This window comes from Peromyscus leucopus, chromosome 5 (assembly GCF_004664715.2).
Source record: "Peromyscus leucopus breed LL Stock chromosome 5, UCI_PerLeu_2.1, whole genome shotgun sequence".
Lineage (NCBI taxonomy): Eukaryota > Metazoa > Chordata > Mammalia > Rodentia > Cricetidae > Peromyscus > Peromyscus leucopus.
This window is the reverse complement of record NC_051067.1, coordinates 126,415,692-126,437,044: the sequence shown is the minus strand read 5'-3', so window position 1 is coordinate 126,437,044 and position 21,353 is coordinate 126,415,692. Positions and strand designations below refer to the sequence as shown.

Sequence of the window (21,353 nt, the reverse complement as noted above, 5' to 3'; positions counted from 1 at the left end):
GAGAACTGCAGATTGGTGCAGCTATCTTTTAGATCAAACATCAAGGTTGACATGTAGCATAGGCTCCAAAGCAATCTACTTTCATAGTGTCATTTCCTTGATTTTCAGCTTAGACCTTGTGGTACAAGATGGACATACCAGAAGTCATTTCCTTCCATTATTTTGATAATTTATATATGTTCTGGCATGACTTTGAGCTAAGAATGTCCCAAATGTCCCTGCTTTTCCATTGTGATTGTGTTTAGAAGTGGATTTGCTAACTGAGCATGCTTAGGAATAGGCAGAACTCTCCATGAATGTGTGCAGACTCCCTCAGTAAGTCCCCATGCTTCCTTTGTTTAGGAAAAACACTGCTTTGGAAATGACTCCCATGCTCTCCTTCCCTCCTGCAGGTAAGAAATCTTTCTCAGTTCTCTGTCTTGGCTGTTGTGATGGCTATTTTTGGTACCTAAATGGACTATCTATGGAATGAACGAAAACCCAATTTGTTGGGTACACCTGTCAGGGAATTTTCTTAAAGGTTTTGAACTTAAAGACCCATCGTAAATCTGGATCATTTGAGGTGATGAGATCCACCTTTGGCATCTTGGTTGCAGCACACAGCTTTCACACCAGGATTCAAGAGGCAGAGGAAGTCAACTTCTCTAAGTTTGAAGCCACCCTGTTGTACAGAATGAGTTTCAGGGCTACATAGATAAACCCTGTCTCAAAAACACCAAAAAAACAAAACAAAACAAAACAATAATATAAAATAAACCCACCTCTTCAAACAAATAATAAGATCCACCTTAATCTGGATCACACCTTCTTGTTGCAGACTACATATGAAACGATATTGAAGAAGGAAACTCTCTCTCTATTTGTCTGCTTGCCCCAGGTCTGGCTACCAAGTTCATTCTTTACTAGCATTTCAGCCTACATCTTGTTAATTTTGGTGTATACTGAAGACCAGCTGAGACATGCCTCATGGGCTGAACATCTACTGGAGTCTTTAATGTTCCATTGGTAGACAGCCGTTGTTGGACTGGCTGGACCACGGCTTCGGAGACATTCGAATAAATTCACTTTTTACACACATGGAGAGATTAATTTTTACTAGTCCTGCTCATGAAGACAACCTTAAATAATGCAGTTGTGGGTTTTTTTTTTTTTTTCACTTGCCCACTGAAAAAGATGTGCTGGCTAACAATAGTTCTCATATAGACATTCTTCCTAGCTCCATTATTCTCTAACTATTCCACTTATTTTGAAGACTACTCTTTTTACTATTATTCATTTGTCAAGACTTTGCCCTGAATTCCGGAAGAAAACTTCGACAGCAATGGAGCCATCATCCAGCCTTCTGGTGGGAGACAAATCTATCATTCTGTGTTTTTATCTGGTGCCTGCATTTCTCCCCTTGTTCTCTGAAGTGCCTGTGACTAACAGGTAAAGGACCTTCAGTTCACCTCACCTCAGCGTGAAGCCACCGAACAAACATCTCCTTTTGTGTCCTTAAATCTCTCTTTAAAACTGTGAATATTTTGGGCACCCTTCACCTGTGGGACAGGAAATCACGCCACTCCACATTGAGGAAATGGCTGTGCAAATTAGTCACGTTGTGTCCGGGAGGAAGAAGGGGAAGTGCCTAAGGCTCCTCTAGGAGGAGCCAGAGCAAGTGCTATTGAAATGCATACCTCTGCAGCCTGGAAAAGGTCTGGGTCTGGGGAGGGAGGCAGAGACAGCAACCATTGTGCTGCGTCTTTAAGCACACTGTAACCCTAAGGGAGGTGCTCCTGTCACTCAGGCCTCACTAGCCAATCAGGTCCCTCGGGGCTGAACTGCCAGTCTAAGTGGTGCAGGGCCCTTCCGGGAGTCTGAGGGCTTGGCTTAGCAGAGCAGCTGGCGCCAGTGTTTACATGTGGTGTGCTGTGCTGTGAGTGCCGCTGCTGGGAACCCTGAGGGGCCATGGACGAGCTGGGAAGCCATGCCTTGGTGAGCGATGGGCTCCTGTCCCCAGATCGGGAAGAGCAGATGGGAACGTGCTGGAGCAAGTGTGTTGGGTCCTCCTAAGGACTGGGTGTGAATCTGCAGTCAAATCCCCTGCTCTGTGAGTTCCCACGCGGTCCTTGCACTCCCTGAACCGTGGCACAGGCCTTGGAATAACTTTGCACTATGGGCTGCCTCTTTGCAGAACATTGGGAACAGGGAGCTGTGTGTAGAAACATGTTAGTAGTCAACAACACCATGCTTTTGGCGCATCCATGGCAGGCAGGTTTCCAAACTCAGAGAGGCCTAATTTCCAGTATCTTCTTGACATTCAGCTGTTTGCATTTAACCTTTACCCGTAAGATCATTTACCGTTAATTTTGTGGAGGTTGAAAAGGGCATCTCTTGTGTGGGGTAGCACTCCTCTACTTCCCTGTGATGAAGAGTAGAGTTGAACTGGTGATGGAAAGGATTGACCAATGCTTAGTAGGTAGTAAGTCTGAAAAAGTAGAATGTAGCTAAGGGAGGACTGCCTCTAAAGCACCCCAAACATAAGTCTGTGCTAACCAGGCCTGGTAGAGATAAGGATGCCATAATACATATTTTTTTCACCAGGATTGTCCAGACATTTGGCTCCAAACCATCACAAAAGAGACACCCCTGACTGACTACCAGGCACTAGGCCCATTCCTGTATCAAAGAACAGGCCTCTAACAAGCTGTTCAAGGAGGCATCACAGGGTCACAACCTCCCTTAAGGCCTGGTGTGCCTTCAAGTTCCAGTTTTCTTGAGAAAAGCTTAGTTCTGAGAGATGAGCAGTATGACACCAGGTGACAACTATTGGAAATGTAAACCACTGTTGTGTTAAGGACTGGCCTGGTCAAGCAAGGCTTTCATTTAGGCCCTCAGGCAGGGAGGAAGAACATTCTTGGGAGAGGGAATTCCAACCTGGGGCCCAGTCAATGAGAGCTTGGCCTAAGGCCTTGATATATTGAGAATGAAACAGAGCTCCATCTCTAAAACCAGGACTATGGAGCTGGCAGTGGTCTGGTGCCAGGGCCTTTGTGGAGGGGTTGCTTCAGATCCTGAGAACCCAACTCTTCCCACCACATGGAGCTGTGGTTGTCAGTTCCAGGGCCACTGTAGGCTGAGTCAGCAATGTCCTTAAACACTGTGTCCCCTTGTGCAGTATTATTTGATTAGACTCCTCCTGAAGAGCATAGCTTCTGTTGTTTGGTAGGAAATTATTTTATAAAGTTTATTTATATGTAGTTGTGAGATCTTGAGATGACTCATCAGATCAAAGCATGTTGCTGTACAAGCACAATAAGCTTGTTCCTGGGAACCCATGGTAGGAAGAACCAAGTCCTGAAAGGTTTCCATTGGTCAGTACACATGAGGTATAGTATGTACCTGCACTCACACATCAAACAGATACACTCACCTCTCTCTCACAACCAACACACACATTCACAAATAGACACATAATATACATACAAATGAATGCACACATCACATACATTAACACATATACCACACACACAAATATGTACACACACACACACTCAAACACAAACATACACAAACACAAATACAAACAAATATAAAGACACACACACAAACATAAATATACATATTTCACACATACCCAGACACACAGACCACACACACAAATTTACACACAAATATACACCCACATACACCTGCAAAGAAACTTTTAAAAACAGTACTAGTAGTTAATAAACATTTGGGATGTGTGGTGAATAAATTTATACAGGATTGAATTTTTTGTTCAGTTTGTTATTCGTCATTTGTATGACGTAGCAACATGTTCTGAAAAGCTCTGATGTCATAGAACTAGTCTGCTCTGGTTGTCATAATATTTATATCTGCAAAGTATGTTATTTGGAATACTTTGGCTACTATGAGGAGAGGATGCATAAAATACTTTTGCATTTAATATTGGTGGTTTAGAAAAATCATTTTGTTGTTTCATCAATAACATAAAAGGCTGTGCCTGTTGGAGACACTCAATTTATAAAGACTCTTGTGGGTTGACTGCTCAACAACTTTGCTATTTAGATGTAATGACATAAGACATTGCTCTGACTTTGACACATTCTTTCTATGTAGCCCTGGCTGTGCTGGAACTTGCTATGTAGACCAGGCTGTCCTTGACCTCACAGGCAGATCCTCCAGTCTCTGATTCCCAAGTGCTGGGAATGAAGGCTTACACCAGCATGCCTGACCTTGGCTTTGGGTTCTTTGAAACAGTCTCAATATGTATCCTTGGTGGGCCTGGAGTTGCTGAGCAGAGCAGGCTGGCTACAAGCTCAGAGATCTGCTTGCCTTTGACTCTGGAGCCCTGGGAATAAAGTGTGTGCCACCACATATGGCTAAGATCTTTCTTAAATGACCACTAAATGCCAGTGTTGGTTTTACTTTGCATAAGTAGAATAACATATGTGGCCAAAAATTTCAAGCCAGACTTAACTGTTTTTGCAAAGTGGTCTTTAGTAGTCCAGGGTGGCCTTGAATTCTATATTCACCTGAGGATGGCCTTGTCTTGATGCTCTTACCCCCACACAAGCCACTGTCCAGCCTATGACTAAACAAGTAAAATGTGAAAATGTTGCTCCTTTGTTCATCCTGCAGGGTTTGATTCAGAGTGGAGGAATAATCTTGTTTGTCATGCAGACCTGTGTGCTTTCTGTTTACTTTTTGCCCGTTTTGGCCCAAGTCTGTAGATGTAACCAACCATCTTATTAAATAAGTAACACAGAACCAATGTAAAGAAGAAAGCCAAGAGGTCAGAGCTCAGAGCAAAAACCTTACCCTTCCTCCTGCGGTAGTCCTACCTCTCGGAAAGAGACCTACTTCCTGTGTGTTTGTCTTTATATAGTCTTTCTGTTCTGCCTTCTCATTGGTTGTAAACCCAAACACGTGATTGCCTCATCACTGCCTGTAAGTACAGCCCTCCAGGTCTTAAAGGCATGTGTCTCCAATGCTGGCTGTATCTCTGAACACACAGAGACTTACCTAGCTCTGCCTACCAAGTGCTGGCATAAATGTACGCCACCATTGCCATGCTCTTGCTATGTCTCTAATAGCTCTGACCCCCAGGCAACTTTATTTATTAACATACAATTAAAATCACATTTCACTACAAATAAAATATCACCATACAAGTCTATACAAATTAGTTCTAAATCATGATTATCACTCAGCTTTCCTTCTGAAAAGTTCATTTGCTTTTACAGTTATGTTTTTTTGTTTTTACATATCTTTGATTCCCCATTATTCTAGATAATTTTAATGTTTTGTGTGAAACCCAGGCAGGCATCATGCCAGGCAGGAGTTCTACCACTGAGCTGCTTCCTTCCTTAGAAATAGTTGTCTGAGGTTTGAAAATATTTTTCTTTGGTGTGATTTCAGTAAATAGATCAATCCTATTGCTTAACTTTTTTTTTGTATTAATTTTTATTTCTGTGGGTTTTCTTGCAGTAGGATAATTGTGCTGTTAGATGACTTCATTTCTTCAATATTAAGGCTTTTTTGTTTCATGTATCCTATCTTTGAATGAAGACTCAGGCTTTTCTTCTGGACAGTATTGAGACTGAGTGTAAGGAAGTGTCTTTTTTTTTTTTTGTCACACAGTCTAAAAAATATTGTTGCTAAACTACATTTACCCTGTTTATAAAATTTTAATTATTGAATTAATTGATATATTTGAGCTTATTTGCTGGACAGTTTTTCTGGAATTCATCTATGTAAACCAGGCTGGTTTACATTTGGGATAATCCTGCTGTGTTCCAAGAGTTGGGATTACAGGTGTGTGCCCACTGAAGTATCATTTATCTTGCAGTTATTTTCTCTCCTAATATATGTCTAAATTAATGATTGTATATTGCAGCTAATGTGAAATCTGCTAACAAATATAGCTCTTGTTTGCAAGTAGACAATCATTGGGATGGACATTTCCTGTTCTTCAGTTGAAAGTTCGCATTTTTGAGTATGGATTACTTAAATGCAGGATATATCTTCAGTCCTGTGGAAGTATGGAAACGTGGGTTTATGTTAAGGGAAGCTATTATTACTTTTCTGTAGCAGTAACAATGTACCAGGAAGATCCAGACAAATACAAAAAAGGAATAAAGTTTCCTGCAGTCCCAATCTGTGTTCTTTTAGGCCCCTGAGGACAGGTTGTGCTCCTTGTAAGGAAAGCTGTTTAAGAAGCATTCACTTACTTTATGGGTGCTAGGGTAGTATATCATATTGCAGTTGCTTTTCTTCTACCTAGGCTCATCACTGACCACAATCATGTTGAGAAATTCAGTGTTATTGACACAGAATATTTGTGTTTGGGTTTGTTATCCCTACATTGGCCACCCTTCATTATTTAGGATTTGGTAATGAATAGAATGTACCTTGAGGAAATCCATTCCTTCTTTCCTCCCCTTCTGTCCCCCTGCCTTCTTTTGTTTCCTCTTCTCTACTTCCTGGGCTCATTTTAGACTCACTGAGTTCACTCAGTGCTTGGGGAGGAGAGGGTTTATTTGGCATCCAGGTCCAGTTCACATCCATCATACAGGCAAGTCAGGCAGGAGCTGAAGGTAGAGGCCGAGAGGCGGGACCTGAAATAGAGACCTGGAAGAATGCTGCTTGCTGGCTTGTTCTTCCTGGCTTCTTCTTCTTCTTCTTTTTTTTTTCTTTCCTTTCCTTTTATAATTGAAAATAGGGTTCCATGCAATCTATTTTGATTATGATTACCCTTCCCCAACCCCTGCCTGATCTTCCTCTCTCATCCAAATCCACACCCCTTCTTTCTCCCTCTCATTAGAAAACAAACAGGCATCCTAATATTCTGTTTGCTCTCTTAAGTATTTCAGTACCACCTGCCCAGGAATAGTACAGCTCCACAGTGTGCTGGTCCCTCCCTATATAAATCATTAATAAGAAACCTCCCTAGAGTTGAAGATCCTCTACCCTAGTATCCCTAGCTTATGTCATGTTGAGGAAAATCCAACCAGGACAAGGATCATGAGTTTAGAGCCAACGTGGCCTGTGTAGTGAGACCTTGCCTGAAAATAAAATCAAATAATATAATAAAATACACACAAAAAACAAACAAATAAATATGTGAGCCATCATAATTACTTTATCTTTTAGCATTACTCTTTTCAAATAATTTGATCCTCTTCCCAAGACTTTGGAAGATTTGGTTATGAGAGCACCTAGTATTTTTGTCTTTTCTTAAGTTTGGCTTTTAAGCAATTTGATAATTTTGCTCAAATATATAAAACAGGGAAATTTTGGGTGTGGGTAGGACCTGCTCTAGGGACAAGCTTCCCAAGTGCTGGGATCAAAACCATTAGACTCCTATTGCTATTAAAGGTATTAAGGTTGGGAGCCTCCCAAGTGCTGGGATTAAAGGTCTGAGGCACCACTGCCTGGCCTCTATGGTTAACTCGTGGCTAGCTCCATCCTCTGATCTTCCGGCAAGCTTTATTTGACAGGACACAAACAAATATCACACAACAGGTGTGACCTGCTCCAGGTATCAAACGCTATGATCTTTATTCTCCAGCAAATCTCAGGATGACACTTGAGGAATGACACCCAAAGTTGTCCTCTGGTCCCCTCATGAACATAGTACCCCATACACACATGTGCACCTTTGTATGAATACACACGCAAAATAAAAATAAAAATTAAAGATTAGGAACAGTGAGAAGTGAAAATGTCTAGGAGTTCCTTTAATATGAGGAACTTTGTTGCTATAAGGCAAATTGAATTTTGGAACTTAAGTGGGAACTGATTGAAGTATTAGAGCAGAATAAGATTCAGAAGAGCCATTTAAGTTAAGAGCATTAGTAGGAATGATTAAGTGTAAATTAGTGGAGCAGAAGTCAGTTAGCAGCAATGTCTATAGGGTACCCCAAAGTGTCCTATCATTAGGGGAATGAAAGAACAAAATCACACCACTTGTGCCATTGATGTAAACACATATGTTGAATGTTCTACTGTTCACATACACACAGACTCCACAATGCTTTTGTGGAGGCCAGAGAACAAGTAGAGAGAATTTGTTTCCTTCTGACATTTGAGTCTTGTGGATCAGACTAGTCTTTAGCCTTGGTTGCAATTGCCTTTATTGTCTGAGGCCGCTCCTTAGCTCTCCTATGTTTGTATTACTTTATTTATTTGTGAGGATGATTTGCATATGTGCTAAGGATCTGACTCAGATGGTCTTGCCTGTCTATTTTTAATGCATTAAGCATACATAGGTTTGTACTGCCATCCTAGGACTTAATGCAGACCAGCATAACTTTTATTCAGTTCCACAGTGTATAACCATGTAGATTGCCTCTGGGTTTTATTATTTGTGTACTCATATACAGGTGATAATGTGTACATACAGATACCTAAATGTTTTCAAAATCAAGCTGTTTTAAAATCATTACTGATGCCATAATTTTTCTGTTTTTGTCCTCTCTGATCACATTGTTCTGTAGGTTATTGTGTAGATACTTAAACATTTTTCAAGAGAATGATTTCAATTTCTACTTGTTAATTAAAGCAGCAATGTTTGTTTCTGGTTGTGGAGCAACATTAAGTAATATTTGCTTCTCACTTTGCTCATCAAATCTAAGATCTCTTCTTGGATAATGTGCATTTTAATGTTTGGCCATTAAATACTTAGACAATTGCAGTACAGGTACATAAAATATGTAAATAGCAATTTCTGTTTTTACCTTATAAGACTCTTGAGCTACTATTTTTAGATATACATTTTGTTGCTATTTTCAACTTTCTTGGTAAATTGTAAGCAAATTATAATACATAGTGATAATATGGTGATATTAATATCAAACTATATACCTTTATACTTATATTTATATATTTTAGCAAAGTATATACCTAGATCATCAGGGTGAAAATGGACTATCATAACTAAGAATAAAATACAATTCTGGATTTCAGTTTGCCTTTGAAGCTATTTAGAGGACTTGGAATGGTGGTAGAATATTTTGATAGATAATAAAATGTCTACACCAGCATGCTTCATAGGTCCATTTGCTTGCAATATCTTTTCCCAACCCTTTTCCATGAGGTAAAGTCTGCCCTTTTTGTTGAGGTATGTTTCTTGTATGTGGCCGTAGCATCAACCCTGTTTTCACATCCCTACTTATTCTGTGTCTTCTTATTGGGTAATTGAGGCCATTTATATTGAAAGATACCAATAATAAATGATTGTTGATTCTATTTTATTGTTGTTCTTGTGTGTGTGTGTGTGTGTGTGTGAGAGAGAGAGAGAGAGAGAGAGAGAGAGAGAGAGAGAGAGAGAGAGAGAGAGAATGTTTCCCTCTTTTGACTTTGCTGGTGTGAGATTCTTTCTTTCCTGTGTTTCCCTGGGTGTAGTTACCCTCTGTGGGTTGGAGTTTTCCTTCTGAGAAGTACTTTCTGTAGGGCTGAATTTGTAGCTCGATATTGTTTAAATTTAATTTATTATGGAATGTCTTAGTTTCTCCATCTGCTATGTCTTGGCTGGCATCTGTGGTCTCTTAGAGTCTGCAGCACATGTGTCCAGGCCCTTCTGGCTTTTAGAATCTCCATTGTTTCTAATTCAAGTATAATTCTAATACATCTGCCTTTATGTGTTTCTTGGTGTTTTTCTCTAGAAGCTTTTATTTTCTTTCTTTGTTCTATATGTTTAGTATTTAGTTTATCATGTGGTGAGTGGACTTTTTGTCTGGTTTAATCTCTTTGATATTCTGTATGCCTCTTTTACTTTGATAGGCCTCTCCTTCTTTATGTTAGAGGAATTTTCTTCTATAATTTTTTTGAGAATATTCTCTGTGCCTTTGACCTGAGTTTCTTTTTCCTGTGTTCTTTCTTATTCTTTTTTGTTTGTTTGTTTGTTTTTGTTTTTCCAGGACAGGGTTTCTCTGTGTAGCTTTGCACCTTTCCTGGAACTCACTTGGTAGCCCAGGCTGGCCTCAAACTCACAGAGATCCGCCTGGCTCTGCCTCCCGAGTGCTGGGATTAAAGGCGTGCACCACCACCTCCCGGCTCTATCTTATTGTTATATTTGTTCTTTTGTAATATTCTAGATTTCCTGGGTGTTTTGTGTCAGGAATTTCTTCAGATTTAACCCTTTTTTTTTTTGACCGATGTTCCCATTTCTTCTGTCTTGTCTTCAGAACCTGACATCCTCTCTTCCATCTCTTGTATTCTGGTGGTGAAGTTTGCCTCTGTAGTTCCTGTTTGCAGTCCTAAACCTTTAATTGCCAGAGTCCCTCAGTTTGTGTTTTCTTTCATGCTTCTCTTTCCATTTTCAGGTCTTGAACTATTTTATTCATTTCCTTCAAGTGTTTGTTTCCTTTTTCTTGAGTTTATTTGAAGGATTTATTCATTTTCCCAATGGTTGGTTTGTGTTTTCCTGGCTTTCTTTAGGGGATTTATTAACTCCTCTTTAAGCACCTCTATCATCTTCATATAGCTGGACTCTAGTGGACACATAAAGCCTTGGCTATTATTGATCATGTTCTTGTGCTGGCCTCTAGGCATCTGGGTTTGGGATGATTATAGGTCTGGGTTTGTCCTTAGTGGGTATGTGTATGTTCCTTGGTTTCTGTTTCATCTCTGGATCTTGGGATAGTGTGATGACTGTGTGTCACCTGATTTATTGGCCTGCTCTGCTGGTGTGTTCACAGGGAATGCCTGCTGGTGTTGGTGGCTGGGATGAAGCAAGGAGTGTGGGGAGAGAGATTTAGAGAGGATGGTCTGTGGGATCCACAGGATATGTGGACATGGAGTGGGAAGGGAGGCTGACTTTTTGGAACCTCTTCCCTATGATGGGACACCTCACTTAGCCTTGATGCAGTGGGGATGAGATTGATCCTATTTCAACTTGATATGCCATGGCTTTGTTGACTCCCATGGGGGCCCTTCACCTTTCTGAAGAGTAGATGGAGGTATAAAAGGGCCATGGGGGGGGGGGAAGGAGGGATGAGAAACTGATTGGTATGAAAAATTAAAAATTAATAAAAGATGAATTGTGTTAATGTTAGTCAGAATGGCAAAGATCCAGTAAACAGCTGACAATAAATCCTGGAGATAAAGTCATGGGGGAAAAGAGAAATGTGAGCAAGAAGGTAGATAAGTGTAGTTAGTATAACAAGGCTATACTGTATTCTGCTGATGGTCATCACACAAAGTTTACACTTTCAGTTCCTTTTTTTTTTTTTTTTTTTTTTTTTTTTGGTTTTTTGAGACAGGGTTTCTCTGTGTAGTTTTGCGCCTTTCCTGGAACTCACTCTGTAGCCCAGGCTGGCCTTGAACTCACAGAGATCTGCCTGGCTCTCCCTCCCGAGTGCTGGGATTAAAGGGGTGCGCCACGCCCCCCCCTCCACTTTCAATTCCTAACTCTCGTGCTAAACCTATCTCCTCAAGGCTGCTCACCTGTGTGAAGTATCTTGGCTGAAAGTCAGGTCCAGTCTCTAACAGAAGTCTCTGATTCAAGAGTTGTGATGTGGGAGGGACTCTCCTCCTGTAGGGCAGTTCAAGGTAGCATCTCTCCAGAAGTGCAGAGCAGAGCATTTCTCTTGGCCTCTGCTTATAGACTGTCCAATAGGCAACATGGAGTTCTAGGACTGTGTCTGGTTATCTTTAGTGAGTGATGTCACTGGGTTCTGGTTATCAGGTGCATCCTTGGGTGTAGTTGGGTTCATGACTAAGCTATTTTTGCATGTCTAAAAGACATTTTTTTTACTATGCTCATTACAGGAAGACTACTGATTCACATATATGTTCAGCCATTAATAACAAATAATACATCAAGATGCTTTGGGATTAATAATGGAATAGGTTTTCATTGGGCAAGTGGAAAACATAAAATTCACCCTGTACAATTTATTGGAAGCTGTAGATGTAACCAACCATCTTATTAAATAAGAAACACAGGGCTGGGCGGTGGTGGCACACGCCTTTAATCCCAGCACTTGGGAGGCAGAGTTCCAGGAATGGCGCAAAGCTACACAGAGAAACCCTGTCTCAAAAAAAAAAAAAAAAAAAAAAAGAAAGAAAGAAAGAAAGAAAGAAAGAAACACAGAACCAATGCAAAGAAGAAAGCCATGAGGTCAGAGCTAAGAGCCTTACCCGCCTGCTGCAGCTAGCCTCTTAAGCCAAGAGACCTCTCCGAAAGAGACCTACTTCCTATCTGTTTGTCTTTATATAGACTTTCTGTTCTGCCTTCTCATTGGTTGTAAAACCAACCACATGACTGCCTCATCACTGTCTGTTGGCTGTATCCTTGAACACACAGAGATCTGCCCAGCTCTGCCTACCAGTGGTGGGATTAAAGGCGTGTGCCACCACTGCCCGGCTTTTGCTATGGCTCTAATAGCTCTGACCCCCGGGCAACTTTATTTATTAACATACAATTAAAATCACATTTCAGTACAAATAAAATACCACCATAGGAAGCAAAGTTATTAAAACAGGCATCTCCATAAACATAGCTGGTATTAAAGAAGTGCCTTGCCGGGCGGTGGTGGCGCACGCCTTTAATCCCAGCACTTGGGAGGCAGAGGCAGGCGGATCTCTGTGAGTTCGAGGCCAGCCTGGGCTACCAAGTGAGTTCCAGGAAAGGTGCAAAGCTACACAGAGAAACCCTGTCTCAAAAAACCAAAAAAAAAAAAAAAAAAAAAAAAAAAGAAGTGCCTTACTAGTCTCCCTGACCTATTGGAAGAGAAGGAGCAACCTTATAATTATGCCTACATTGGGTTAAATGTAAGCTGAGTACTTCATGACATTTATCATGGGGACTTGGGTGGGCCCCACTGAAAAGTTCATGGTCTAATAAATTATGATTTGGAAACAAACTTATACTTTTATTCTTTCTCAATAGTATGAGTCCATTGTGTGCTCATACAGGAGGACATATCATACTTCCTTATGAACATTAATGTTTAGCTGGGAACTCCTCTTTAGCCCTACCCTCTATCCATACACCACCCTCAGAAAACCTGCCAAGCAGCAGCTCCTCCCCTGGAGCTGCTTTCTCCAGACCATGTCCAAAGAAAGCCCACCAAGCAGCGGCTCCTCCCCTGGAGCTACTCGAGACCTCTCCTACAGGGTATTTAAGATCTGGTCCATAGATGTGCCATATGATTTATCTTCTTCCCCTGAGGTCACCCAGAGATGCTTTGCTCATTAAACCTGGACTTTTAATTTGGCTTGGTTTGACTTATTGCATCAATCAAGAAACCCATAACCAGGAATTTCAAAATACTTAATCAATTAGTACTTAGTACCTGTGGGAGTCTGAATGTAATTGGCCAACATAAGCTCATAGGAGGTGGCACTGTTAGGAGGTATGGCTTTGTTGACGTAGGTATGACCTTGTTGGAAGAAGTGTGTCATTGTGGGGTTAGGCTTTGAGGTCTCCTATATGGTCAAGCCACACCCATTGTCCCAGACTACTTCCTGTTGCCTGTGGGTCAAGATGTACAATGCCCAGCTCCTTCTCCAGCACCATGTTTGTCTGCATGCCTCCTTGTTGCACCATGATGATAATGGACTAAACCTTTGAAATTGTAAGTCATTCCAATTAAATGTTTTTCCTTTATAAGAGTTCCTATGGTCATGGTGTCTCTTCACAGCATTAGAAACCCAATCCAAGGCAGTAGATGATTCTTACCCATTAGAAAGAAAATAATATGAGAAACACTGCTAATTTTATTTTTGATAATCATATTATGCTTAGGCTTGTGGAGTTGCCCACCACGTGGTATTAATAGAAAACTTAGTAATCCAGTATAGTCATTCTTTATTTCATGTAACATACAATAACAGCTATTTAACTCAATGTGTTGATAGCACAATAAATAATACTATAATTGTGAACCAACAGCCTCCTTTTGTTTTTTGATCTCAGTAAAGTAAAAAAAAAGTAGCCTTCTAAAAATTCCAATACAATAATTGGAAAATTTCTAACTATTTTAGAAAACATTTAAAAAAATTCATTGAGTTATCGGTAGCTGGAATATTTACTTTAATAAGCACTGTTTCAGCTTCCATAGCTGGAGTCTTATTAGCATTAAAACAAAATGTGCAAATATCTCAATTTATAAATAAACAAGTTAAAATGTTTCTAAATTAGAAAAAGTCCAAAAAAAAATTGATATTGATTTCATAGAATGATGGGATGGAGAAAAAACAACCTAGGAACATAAAGATTATGAAATTTCTCCCACTTCCAGTTTTCTTGAAATATAAATAAATATAAAGAAAATTGCTTGGAAGCTCCCTCTTGTTTTTTGTCTGTTTATTTATTTGTTTGTTTTGAGACATGATTTCTCTATGTAGCTTTGTTCTTTTCCTGCAACTTGCTTTGTACACCAGGCTGGCCTCGAACTCACAGAGATCCACCTGCCTCTGCCTCCCGAGTGCTGGCATTAAAGGTATGTGCCACCACCACCCAACTGAAGCTCCCTCTTGTGTAGAAAACTGCCATGCTTTGAATAATGTGCCAATGGTATAGAATGAAGTGTTTACTGGAATTTGATTTAAAATATTCAATATATAATTATCCATTAAACTATACATTGTGAGTTCTAGATCACCTGGAGATGTCTAATGAGATCTTTCTTAAAATGGCAATGCAAAATTATATTCGATGATATTTATGAGAGAGAGAGAGAGTTACTAAGACATGTCTTACTATCATATTCATTATGTAGACCAAGCTGGACTGAATTCAAAGAGATTTGCCTGGCTCTACTACCATGCTTGGCTATTACATCCATTTCTGAGAATGATGTGACAGGGACCAGTGGCTGACACCTGGAATGATATTTAAGAGATATTGTTCTGAACCTGTGCTCTTTGTTATTCTGTTTTGTTCTTCAACATTGTATGTAGCTGGAGTTTTCTCTCCGGGTCCCGCCAAGCCCTGGCAGTCCAACAGCCCATTATAAAATAAACACACAGACACTTATATTGCTTACAAACTGTATGGCCACAGCAGGCTTCTTGTTAACTGTTCTTATATCTTAAATTAACCCATTTCTGTTAATCTGTAAGTTGCCACATGGCTTGTGGCTTACCAGTACCTTACATTTCCCTGCCTTCCTGTTCCCTCAATTCTCCTCTCTGTTAGTCCCGCCTATACTTCCTGTCTGGCTTCTGGCCAATCAGTGTTTTATTTACACAGAGTGATATCCACAGCAATTGTGTGTGTGTCTGTGTCTGTGTATGTGTGTGTCTATATAGCACAAGCTTTCCTTAAACTGACAGTGGACTTCCTGCCTCTGTCTCCATTATGTTACTGCTACAGGCTTGCACACTCATTTCTGAGTCCAGTGGGCTCTTCTGGACTATTTAGTGAGGCTTTAAATGGTTAGACAAAGATAGCAGTTCTGTGGAAAGGTGAAAGAGTCAGAGACACAGCCTTATCCCGTGTTGTAGGAAACTTGTTTATAGTGTTGTTAAGCTGGGATTCTTCAATGCACTTTGGAAAAGGATTTCAGGATGAGTCAATATAAGTCAAAGTCAGAATTTTATTTTGAGACAGGGTCTCTCTGTGTATATCTGGCTGTCCTTTGACTCAGAATGTAGACTAGGTTGGCCCTGAGTACCCAGAATTCTGCCTGCCTCTGCCTCCCAATTATTGGAATAAAAGGTGTGTGCCACATTATCCAACTTGCAATTTTAATACTTATTTATTTGAGGCTGTTTGTATATGTATGTTCATTTATGTGTGGAAAGGTGTGCATGTGTGTCATGGTGTGGGTGTAGAACTCAGAGTGCAGCTTTAGGTGTTGGTCCTTTCCCTTCAGCATTTTTGAGACAGGGTCTCCAGTTTGCTATTACATGTGCATAGGCTTTCAGGATTTCTACTCTCTGCCTTTTATCTTGCCTTAAAAGCGTTGGATTATAGGCATTCACTGTCGCAACTGGCTTTATAATGCAGAAGTAAAGGGATAGTTGCAAGATGAGTACATTATCTGTTAAACCATTTTCTAAGCCCTAAAGTTTATTAAGTAGAGATTTTTGGAGTGAGTTTGTTTTGAGACAGTCTCTCTTTCTAACTCTGTTTGGTCTTGAACTCATTATGTAGTAGATAGGCTAGACCTGGAACTTGCCAAGATCCATCTGTCTCTGGCTCACTGGTCACACCTGACTAAAAAGAGATGTTTATCATAGACTTAGTGCAGATATTAGTAGAAAGAAAGGACTTTGGGAATGTGTGGTCTTATGAGGGAGAGCCACGATTAAGAATTAATACAAAGCCATATTACAGTTCTAGGGTCTCTCTCTCTCTCCCCCTCTCTCCCTCTCCCTCTCCTTCTCCTTCCCCCTTCTCTCTATTTTTCTGTTTCTCTTTCTCCTCTTTGGTAATAAGATTATAGATTAGTTACTGAGGAGGCTTGGATAGGATTCATATATAATACGGCAAAATCATGTGTCAGAAGAGTTCGGCACTGTGTCTTACTCTACATGAGGTTCATAATCCCCAGAAAATTGCTGCTTAGATCTGGAAAAGGAATACGTCCATACTCAAAAGATTTTATATACTTTGTCCTCAAACATGGATCACTGGAATTGAGATATCGCTAAAAAAAAAAAAAAAAAAAAGAAAGAAAGAAATGTTTTCTCTGTTTACACATCAAATTTTATTAATTTTTCATGATGGTTAATACTGATACTCAACTTGATAAGATGTAGAATCAGAGAAGGGATACTCCTTCAGGCATACCTTGAGGGCTTATCTAGAACATGTTATTCTCTGGGGTGTGCTTATGAGAGATTAGCTAGTTTCTTAAATTCATTGAGATGAGAAAACTATTCTCACTTCTAGAAGAGATAGCAACATTCCATTCCATGGATTTGGTAGAGGGTTATGTAACAATGACCAATATGTATCACCTCTGTCTCCTGATTATGGATACAATGTGATCCACAAGTGTAACCAGCCACCATGGCTACTTTCTATAAATATTATTTTCACTCACTTTTAAAATTTGACTTTTTGAGTGTCCACATGTTCAAGCAATGACCCTCACTCAGTAAAGCTGAATAAGAAGTCACCAAAGCCAAACACATTTCCCCAACCTGTGACCACAAAACTTAGGAAGCAGAGAGAGGAACATCACCAAGGATTGAATGTAAAATGAGGTATGGAAGCAGCCCCCCAGAAACAGACATGGCTATGGTGGGTTCGGGGAATTGTCTCTTGCTTTCTTCCCCAGAGCAGAGCAAGCCTGTGGCCCTAGGCTTAAGGTGTCTTCTTCCATGAGGCATGTAAATCCCAAGGTCTGAGCTGTGGGAGATGTGAGTCCCGGTTGCCTTCCAACAGGTCATGACGAGGTGGCCCAGACAGTAGAGTCACCAGAAAGCAGATACTGGGGTTCAGAGACCTGCCAGCAGCTCCGGTGCTCTGGGGTCACTCATCTTCTCCTTTCTCCTCCTGTCTTTCCCATCTCCTTCAGATCTTCTCCTGTCTGCTGGGTCTCCTCTTTCCTCCTGTGCATCTCCTCAAATTTAGTAATTTGTCAGGGTAATACTAGAATCAATATACAGTAGGCTGAAGGAATAGAAACTGTGCTTGCTATCTGGCTAGAACCCAGACTGGGAATTTGCTGGGATTCTTTTGCCTTGCTGTCTGGACTGCCTATCCAAGATTGAAGGGCTCATGGAGAGGTGTTGGCCATGTAACAGATTTGAAACACCTGCAGAGAGGCCGTGAGAGGCCACTGCTTTCAGTGGGCACCTGAAGACGTGGTAGATTCTAGAGCCATAGGACAATAAAGACAACTCCAGGTGTGGAGTAGAGCTGGGATAGTAGGAAAGCTCTGTGTGGTTCGTGTGGTTTTATTTTATGTATGCTCTAACAAATAAATCTTGCCTGAAGATCAGAGGGCAAAGCCAGTCACTAGTTAGCCACAGAGGCCAGGCAGTGGTGGCACACAGGTTTAATCTTAGCACTTGGGATCTCATGCCTTTGCTCTGAGTACTTGGGAGACACACACACCTCTAACACCATCACTAGGGAGGTTGTTGTGACAGGAAGTGATATGGCTTGGTGGAGTAAGGAATGTAAGGCAGGAGTGGTCCTTTCAGCTGAGGAGTTGGAGAGGTTAGAGGTGGCTGTGGCCTGTTCCTTTGGCTCTGTGATCTTTCAAAATTCACCCCAGTATGTGGCTCTTGCTTTTATTAAGACCAATTAGGATTTGTGTAACATTTGGCATCCAACTTTTGGGGCACAAATTCGTGTAAAAGCAACTTGCCTGTGGCTTTGCAGCTACCAGCTCAGGCTGGAACTACTGGCTGCTGTAGTCACTACCATGCTAGCTAGATTTTCTTTTTCTTTCCCAAGCCCTCTGGGGGAGTCTGAAATTTTCCCTGTTTTAGCTTTTCTGCAGCAGACTCCACAGGGGTTGGGGCTCAAAAAATCGCAGGAGTTAGCTGCTTTCACATGCGCCCCTGTGCAGACAGCAGGCTCTTTGGATTTTCTCTCCCAGTAGATGGTGGGCTTTCCCTGGACCCCCTCCTTGGGCTGCTACCACACCATCATCAAAGTAGTCATCCTCAGCAGATTTGGTGAGACAATTGGTAATCCTTAAAGGGAAAAATTAGTTAAGAGAGAGTTTTTCCCATTAAAAAATGGGGAACATTGTAACAATGAAGGGAGTTAGGACTCTGTTTGATAATACATGGGACGGTTTGAAAGTGGAGCAATTAAATGAGAGAATAATTAACTTAAATGCGATTTATATAATGTCAATTATTAATATTATTTGTTTGATTCTTTCTGTTTTATCATTAAAAAATTTGGTTAATATTAGTGCCAAGATAAAAGTTTTAGAAAACTTTGTTCAAACAGATCATAGAGTTATTCATACCCAGACAGAGTAATTTAAAGAGAACCAATCTCTGCATTGCATTATAAAGTTAGAGAGAAACAATCTAAAGCTTTCAAACAGCTAACCTTAATTTATATAGTAACCTTACAGGAACTGCCAAATGATACATATCCCCCTGACTGTGTAAGAGCTGAATGAACTCATGTGCAAATGTTAGATTTAGGGAGATTCAAGGAAGTGATAGTCTCATATGGCATGCCTTCACCATTTGTGCAGAAGATGTTAAATGCATAGTCAACTTGAATTATCCCTCAAGACTAGAGACATTTGGTTACATCAGTTTTGGAAGCTGGTCCTCAATTATAATGGAGGACCTGATGGAAAGATGAGGCTAAGACCATTGAACAATAAAGTTGGGATAAAGGTATGGAAATCTCCCAAGATCAACTTCTTGGAGAGGAAGATTATACTAATGTAGAAAGGCAATCTATATATAATAACCACACCCTGGCTTTATGCCTCAAAGCTGCCTCAAATGCTTGGGACAGAATTGAAGAAGTAGGAAAGAAAATTGATTCATATACTAAAGTCATACAGGGCCCAAAAGAAAACTTCACTGATTTCTTACAAAGATTGACTTCAGCAGCAAATAGAATGACACCAAATTCAGAAACTCGACAAATGATAATTGAATTTCTGGCTTTTGAAAATGCTAATTCACAATGAAAAAGGGCAATTATGACATTAAAAGCAAGATCAGCATCCTTGAAGGAATGGATCCGAGATACAATCAATATTGAATCTCACAATCATGCTTGGATAGGAGAGGTGATTTCCAGAGGCTTGAAGAAAAATCAAAATGTCAAATGTTTCGATTTTGGTAAACAAGATCACCTAAAAGGGGTTTGTAAACAGGACATTACTAGAAACAATTTTTTATTCTGAGAATAATCTCAAAAGAATGCCCCTCCTTTCTGGATTATACAGAAGGTATGGTAAAAGCAGGCAATGGACTAATGAAAATAGATCAACAAGTTGTAGCCAGAAGTTTCTCCGGTCCCACTCAGCCCCACGGTCTTGAAGCTGCTTATAAAATAATCACTCAGAGGCTAATATTAATTATAAACTGTATGGCCATTGGCTCAAGTTTCTTGCTAGCTAGCTCTGTCATCTTAAATTAACCCATTTCTGTTAGTCTATGTTTTGCCACATGGGTGTGGTGTTACCAGTCTACTGGCATGTTGCCCTTAATTGGTTGCTGGTGTCTTTCCTGTCTCTACCTTTCTTCCTCCTGTCTGTCTCTTGGATTTCCTGCCTAGCTAAAACCTGACTTGCCATAGACCAGAGCAGCTTCTTTATTAACCAGTTATCAAACAAGAATTACATTTACAATATCTAGTATATTTGTATTTGGCAAAATTAAAGAAAATACTCTACCATCTATCTTATTTGTGAGTCTAAATTTTTATATCTAATTTATCTTTTATGATAACCAAGGAAAATTATAACTATTTAGTCTTCAACTACATTATAGACCCCAGAAGGATACAATATTACCTATGTAAATAAGAAGTGCATTATAAGCATCTTCCAAAATTCTGGAAATGAGAGAGACAGTTGCCTGCCTAGATAGTCACCTAAATTTCCACTGCAATTCTGGGGCATCCATCTTCAGCCTATAGGACTAGAGTCTCTCAGTCACTTCTTCTTGTGTCCTACAGAATGTCTGTCAGTCTCCTCCATGAAGCATGAACCTGAAGGCCATCTTTCCTTGTTTTGACAAAATGTACTGGTCATTTTTTCATGGGTCCTGCATGTGCAGTTGATACAACAGTTTGTTAAGCAGTCTAGGCAAGAACAGTTTCTTTTCAAAATGCTAACTTATGCCATAAGGAAAGCAAACTCCATATGGAGTTACTTTCATGCCCATCATGTTCTTTTAAGCAAATTGGTGTTGCCAGGAGCAGACATGTCTCATTATCCAGAAAGTCTTAAGTTTTTAAAATATTTTAAATGCCATATTCTGTAAGTCTTTGAAGTGTTTGAAGATTACCTACCTAATTTAAATATATCTATGTATATCTAAGAAACTTAACTAACATGATTATAAGTGTGATTATCATAGATGACTAATTAGTAATCTATATTTCTTAATTATACATTACAATTTTAACTGAGTTGCATAAACATACATTAAACAAGAGTAGAAATATATATATAGTATAATGAAATTAACTTTAAATTTGTATCAATAACCCAGAATCCAACGCAATGTAAACATTTTAAACAAGTTGTTGCTCTTTTTAAGTAGATTCAATAATTTACCCTTTTATCCTATTATGTCTATGTCATATCCCCTCTTTTAGAAAAAAAAATGACATGATCAATAACAATTTGTAACTAACGCCTAAAAAAGACAAACATCCAAAATCCATTTTTAAAAATGTGGGCATAGTTTTCTAGGCTACTTCCTGCTGACAGTAGGTGCTGGTAGTTTTACAGAGACATAAGGAA

The 21,353-nt window shown here is 40.0% G+C and overlaps 1 pseudogene; it reads left to right on the top strand.

The window, feature by feature from the left end:
* Window positions 1-21,353, top strand: part of LOC114682465 — an 83,658-nt pseudogene that overhangs the window by 46,356 nt on the left and 15,949 nt on the right.